Below are 7130 nucleotides of genomic sequence, written 5' to 3' on the forward strand. Positions count from 1 at the left end.
AACTTGTTTCTGGCGCTGGACGCCAGAATTGGGCAGAGAGCTGGCATTGAACGCCAGTTTGCGTCATCTAAACTTGGGCAAAGTATAGACTATTATATATTTCTGGAATGCCCTGGATGTCTACTTTCCAACGCAATTCGAAGCGCGCCATTTTGAGTTTTGTAGCTCCAGAAAATCCATTTGGAGTGTAGGGAGGTCAGAATCCAACAGCATCAGCAGTTCTTCTTCAACCTCTGAATCTGATTTTTGCTCAAGTCCCTCAATTTCAGCCAGAAAATACCTGAAATCATATAAAAACACACAAACTCATAGTGAAGTCCAGATATGTGAATTTAACATAAAAACTAATGAAAACATCCCTAAAAGTGACTAGATTCTACTAAAAACATACTAAAAACAATGCCAAAAAGCGTATAAATTATCCGCTCATCACAACACCAAACTTAAATTGTTGCTTGTCCCCAAGCAACTAAAAATCAAATAGGATAAAAAGAAGAAAATATACTATAAATTCCAAACTATCAATGAAACATAGCTCCAATCAGATGAGCGGGACTTGTAGCTTTTTGCCTCTTGAATAGTTTTGGCATCTCACTTTATCCATTGAAGTTCAGAATGATTGGCTTCTATAGGAACTCAGAGTTTAGATAGTGTTATTGACTCTCCTAGTTCAGTATGATGATTCTTGAACACAGCTATTTTATGAGTCTTGGCCGTGGCCCTAAGCACTTTGTTTTCCAGTATTACCACCGGATACATAAATGCCACAGACACATAATTGGGTGAACCTTTTCAGATTGTGACTCAGCTTTGCTAAAGTCCCCAATTAGAGGTGTCCAGGGTTCTTAAGCACACTCTTTTTTTTTGCTTTGGACCTTGACTTTAACCGCTCAGTCTCAAGTTTTCACTTGACACCTACATGCCACAAGCACATGGTTAGGGACAGCTTGGTTTAGCCGCTTAGACCAGGATTTTATTCCTGTAAGCCCTCCTATCCACTGATGCTCAAAGCCTTGGGATCCTCTTTATTTACCCTTGCCTTTTGGTTTTAAGGGTTATTGGCTTTTTTCTCTTGCCTCTTGGTTTTAAGAGCTTTTGGCTTTTTCTGCTTGCTTTTTCTTTCTATTTTTTTTTCTATTTTTTTTTTGCTATTTTTTTTTTCTCTTTTTTTTCTACAAGCTTTGTTCTTTGCTGCTTTTTCTTGCTTCAAGAATCATTTTTATGATTTTTCAGATTATCAAATAACATGTCTCCTTGTCATCATTCTTTCAAGAGCCAACATATTTAACATTCATAAATAACAACTTCAAAAGACATATGCACTGTTCAAGCATTCATTCAGAAAACAAGAAGCATTGTCACCACATCAACATAATTAAACTAAGTTCAAGGATAAATTCGAAACTCATGTACTTCTTGTTCTTTTGAATTAAAACATTTTTCATTTAAGAGAGGTGATGGATTCATAGGACACTCATAACTTTAAGACATAGTTACTAACTAATAATGATCATGTAATGAAGACACAAACATAGATAAGCACTTGAACATAGAGAAAACGAAAAATAGAAAGTGAGAACAAGGAATGAGTCCACCTTAGTGATGGTGGCATTTTCTTCTTGAGGAGCCAATGATGTCCTTGAGCTCTTCTATGTCTCTTCCTTATCTTTGTTGCTCCTCCCTCATTGCTTTTTGATCTTCTCTTATTTCATGAAGGATGATGGAGTGCTCTTGATGTTCCACCCTTAGTTGTCCCATGTTGGAACTTAATTCTCCTAGGGAGGTGTTGATTTGCTCCCAATAGTTTTGTGGAGGAAAATGCATATGAGGCATCTCCGAGATCTCATGGTGATGAGCTTCCTGCGCCTCTTGAGCTCCATGAATGGGCTCTCTTGCTTGCTCCATATTTTTCTTAGTGATGGGCTTTTCTTCCTCAATGGGAATGTCTCCTTCTATGGAAGCTCCAGCTGAGTAACATAGATGGCAGATAAGATGAGGAAAAGCTAGCCTTGCCCCAAGAGAGGGCTTTTCGGCTATTTTGTAGAGTTCAAGGGAGATGACTTCATGAACCTCTACTTCTTCTCCAATCATGATGCTATGGATCATGATGGCCCGATCCACAGTAACTTCAGATCGGTTGCTAGTGGGGATGATGGAGCGTTGGCTGAACTCTAAACATCCTCTAGCCACAGGCTTGAGGTCCAATCTTCTTAGTTGAACCGGCTTGCCTTTGGAGTCAATCTTCCATTGAGCTCCTTCCACACATATGTCCATGAGGACTTGGTCCAACCTTTGATTAAAGTTGACCCTTCTAGTGTAGGGGCGTTCATCTTCTTGCATCATAGGCAAGTTAAACGCCAACCTCACATTTTTCGGACTAAAATCCAAGTATTTCTCCCGAACCATTGTAACATAGTTCTTTGGATCCGGGTTCTTACTTTGATCATGGTTCTTGGTGATCCATGCATTGGCATAGAACTCTTGAACCATTAGGATGCCGACTTGTTGGATGGGATTTGTTAGAACTTCCCAACCTCTTCTTTGAATTTCATGTCGGATCTCCGGATACTCATTTCTTTTGAGTTTGAAAGGGACCTCGGGGATCACCTTCTTCTTGGCCACAACATCATAGAAGTGGTCTTGATGAGCTTTGGAGATGAATCTTTCCATCTCCCATGACTCGGAGGTGGAAGTTTTTGTCTTCCCTTTCCCTTTTCTAGAGGATTCTCCGGTCTTAGGTGCCATCAATGGTAATGGAAAAACAAAAAGCTTATGCTTTTACCACACCAAACTTAGAATATTGCTCGCCCTCGAGCAAGAAAATAAAGAATTAGATGAAGAAGAAGAAGAAAAGATGGAGAAGATGGGGGAGGTGTGTTTCGGCCAAGAAGAATAGAGAGGGTTGTGTTGTGTGAAAATGAGGAAGAATGGAAGGCTTTATATAGGGAAGGGAGGGGGGGTTAAGGTTCGGCCATATGGGTGTGTTTGGGTGGGAAATTGATTTGAATTTTGAAGGTAGGTGGAGTTTATTGGGTAGGTTTATGGGGAAGAGTGGGTGGATGTGAGTGGTGAAGGGTTAATAGGGAAGAGAGATGGAGGTGATAGGTGAAGGGTTTTGGGGAAGAGTGTTTATTGGGAATAGAGGATGATTGAGAAGAGAGAAGAGAGTGAGTGGAGGTAGGTGGGGATCCTACAGGGTCCACAGATCCTGAGATGATCCTGTGGGGTCCACAGATCCTGAGGTGTTCAAGGATTTACAACCTTGCACCAAATTAGGAATGTAAAATGCCCTTGCACACAACTCTGGGCGTTCAGCGCCAGGTTGGTGCCCATTTTGGGCGTTCAATGCCCATTTGTTGCCCATTTCTGGCGTTGAACGCCAGAAACATGCTTGTTTTGGGCGTTCAGCGCCAGCTCCTCTCCAGGGTGCAATTCTGGCGTTCAGCGCCCAGATGATGCCCATTTTGGGCGTTCAGCGCCCAGATACTGCCCATTTTGGGCGTTCAGCACCAGAACCATGCTCTGTTCTGGTGTTGAACGCCAGGCAGGTGCTTCCTCTAGGGTGTGATTTTTCTTCTGCTGTTTTTGATTCTGTTTCTAAATTTTTCGTTTCTTTTATGATTCCACATGATTATGAACCTAAGAAAATATGAAAAAAAATAAAATTAGATAAATAAACATTGGGTTGCCTCCCAACAAGCACTTCTTTAATGTCAATAGCTTGACAGTGGGCTTTCATGGAGCCTCACAGATGTGCAGAGCTTTGTTGAGACCTCCCAATACCAAACTTAGAGTTTGGATATGAGGGTTTGACACCAAACTTAGAGTTTGGTTGTGGCCTCCCAACACCAAACTTAGAGTTTGACTGTGGGAGCTTTGGTTGACTCTGCTTTGAGAGAAGCTTTTTCTGCTTTCTCTCCATGGATGCAGAGAGAGATCCTTGAGTTGTAAACACAAGGTTGTCCTTATTTAATTGAAGGATCAATTATCCTCTGTCCACATCAATCACAGCTCTTGCTGTGGCTAGGAAAGGTCTTCCTAGGATGATGGATTCATCCTCTTCCTTTCCAGTATTCAGGACTATGAAATCAGCAGGGATGTAAAGGCCTTCAACCTTTACTAACACGTCCTCTACTTGTCCATAAGCCTGTTTTCTTGAATTGTCTGCCATCTCTAATGAGATTTTAGCAGCTTGCACCCCATAGATTCCCAGTTTCTCTATTACAGAGAGGGGCATGAGGTTTATTCCTGAACCAAGGTCACACAGAGCCTTAAAGATCATGGTGCCTATGGTACAAGGTATTATGAACTTTCCAGGATCCTGTTTCTTCTGAGGCAATGTCAGTTGATCCAGATCACTTAGTTCATTGGTGAACAAGGGAGGTTCATCTTCCCAAGTCTCAGTACCAAATAATTTGGCATTTAGCTTCATGATTGCACCAAGGAACTTGGCAGCTTGCTCTTCAGTAACATCCTCATTTTCTTCAGAAGAGGAATACTCATCAGAGCTCATGAATGGCATAAGGAGGTTCAATGAAATCTCTATGGTCTCTAGATGAGTCTTAGATTCCTTAGGTTCCTCAGAGGGAAGCTCCTTATTGATCACTGGACGTCCCAGGAGGTCTTCTTCCTTGGGATTCACGTCCTTCTCCTCTCTTGTGGGTTTGGCCATGGTAATTAATTCAATGGCCTTGCACTCTCCTTTTGGATTCTCTTCTGTATTGCTTGGGAGAGTACTAGGAGGGATTTCAGTGATCCTTTTACTCAGCTGGCCCACTTGTGCTTCCAAATTTCTAATGGAAGACCTTGTTTCATTCATGAAACTCACAGTGGCCTTAGATAGATTAGAGACTAAATTTGCTAAGCTAGATGGATTCTGCTCAGAATTCTCTGTCTGTTGCTGAGTGGATGATGGAAAAGGCTTGCTATTGCTAAACCTGTTTCTTCCACCATTATTAAAGTCTTGTTGAGGCTTTTCTTGATCCTTCTATGAGAAATTTGGATGATTTCTCCATGATGAGTTATAGGTGTTTCCATAAGGTTCACCTAAGTAATTTACCTCTGCTATTGCAGGGTTCTCAGGATCATAAGCTTCTTCTTCAGAAGATGCCTCTTGAGTGCTGTTGGATGTAGCTTGCATTCTATTCAGACTCTGAGAAATCATATTGACTTGCTAAGTCAATATTTTGTTCTAAGCCAATATGGCATTCAGAGTATCAATTTTAAGAACCCCCTTCTTCATAGGCGTCCCATTATTCACAGGATTCCTCTTAGAAGTGTACATGAACTGGTTATTAGCAACCATGTCAATGAGTTCTTGAGCTTCTACAGGCGTTTTCTTTAGGTGAATGGATCCACCTGCAGAAGTATCCAATGACATCTTTGATAGCTCAGATAAACCATCATAGAATATATCCAGGATGGTCCATTTTGAAAGCATGTAAGAAGGACACTTTTTGGTCAGCTGCTTGTATCTTTCCAAAGCTTCATAGAGGGATTCACCTTCTTTCTGTCTGAAGGTTTGAACATCAGCTCTAAGCTTGCTCAGCTTTTGAGGAGGAAAAAACTTGGCTAAGAAAGCCGTGACCAGCTTATCCCAAGAGTTCAGGCTATCTTTGGGTTGAGAGTCCAACCATATTCTAACTCTGTCTCTTACAGCAAAAGAGAAAAGCATGAGCCTGTAGACTTCAGGATCTACTCCATTAGTCTTAACAGTATCACAGATCTGCAAGAATTCAGTTAAGAACTGAAAAGGATCTTCAGATGGAAGTCCATGAAACTTGCAGTTCTGGTGCATCAGAGAAACTAGTTGAGGTTTCAGCTCAAAATTGTTTGCTCCAATGGTAGGAATGGAGATGCTTCTTCCATGTAAATTGGAATTAGGTGCAGTAAAGTCACCAAGCATTCTCCTTGCATTATTGTTGTTGGGTTCGGCTGCCATCTCCTTTACTTGTTCAAAATTTTCAATAAGGTTGTCTCTGGATTGTTGTAATTTAGCTTCTCTTAGTTTTCTCTTCAGAGTCCTTTCAGGTTCTGGATCAGCTTCAACAAGAATGCCTTTTTCTTTGTCCCTGCTCATAAGAAAGAGAAGAGAAAAAGAAAAGAAGAGGAATCCTCTATGTCACAGTAAAGAGGTTCCGTATTGTTAGTAGAAGAAGAAAAGGAATAGGGGTGAAGAAGAATGAAGAATCCAAACACAAAGGTGATGATAGGAGCAGAGATGTGAGATGAAGAGAAGTGTTAGTAGATGAATAAATAAATAGAAGGGGATGAGAGGAGGAGAGAATTTTCGAAAATAATTTTTGAAAAAGAGTTAGTGATTTTCGAAAATTATTTTTGAAAAAGGTTAGTAGTTTTTCGAAAATTGAAATAAAAAATAAAATAATTAGTCTAATTAAAAAGAAATTTTGAAAAAGAGGGAAGATTTTTTTCGAAAATGAGAGAGAGAGAGTTAGTTAGGTAGTTTTGAAAAAGGTAAGAAACAAACAAAAAGTTAGTTAGTTAGTTGAAACAAATTTTGAAAAGATAAGAAGTTAGGAAGTTAGAAAAGATATTTTGAAAATCAAATTTTTGAAAAAGATAAGATAAGAAGATATTTTTGAAAAGATATGATTGAAATTAGTTTTGAAAAAGATTTGATTTTTAAAATCTCAATTAATGACTTGATTCACAAGAAATTACAAGATATGATTCTAGAACTTAAAGTTTGAATCTTTCTTAACAAGTAACAAACTCAAAATTTTTGAATCAAAACATTAATTGATGATGTTATTTTCGAAAATATGATGTAAAATTAAGAAAAAGATTTTTGAAAAATATTTTTGAAATTTTCGAAAATAACTAAAAAAAATTGAAAAAAAAAAGATTTGATTTTTGAAAAAGATTTTGAAAAAGATAAGATTTTTTTTAAATTGAAAATTTGATTTGATTCATAAAAACAACTAGATTTTAAAAATTTTTGAAAAAGTCAAATCTAATTTTCGAAATTTTAAGAGAGAAAAAGGGAAAGATATTTTTTTTTTATTTTTGAATTTTTATGATGAGAGAGAAAAACAAGAAAAATTATGCAATGCATGAAAGTTATGGATTAAAACAATGAATGCATTGCAAGAATGCTATGAATGTCAAGA

General features: G+C 38.6%; 1 non-coding gene across 1 annotated transcript; it reads left to right on the forward strand.

Moving 5' to 3' along the window:
- The first annotated feature begins 5434 nt into the window (after positions 1-5434).
- On the forward strand, positions 5435-5542 carry LOC148573864 (small nucleolar RNA R71). Its single transcript, XR_015906264.1, has one exon. It is a non-coding gene; the product is annotated as a small nucleolar RNA R71 (small nucleolar RNA).
- Positions 5543-7130: the final 1588 nt, after the last annotated feature.

Source organism: Arachis ipaensis, chromosome B2 (assembly GCF_059453495.1).
Source record: "Arachis ipaensis isolate K30076 ecotype BB chromosome B2, ASM5945349v1, whole genome shotgun sequence".
In the NCBI taxonomy this organism is placed as follows: Eukaryota; Viridiplantae; Streptophyta; class Magnoliopsida; order Fabales; family Fabaceae; genus Arachis; species Arachis ipaensis.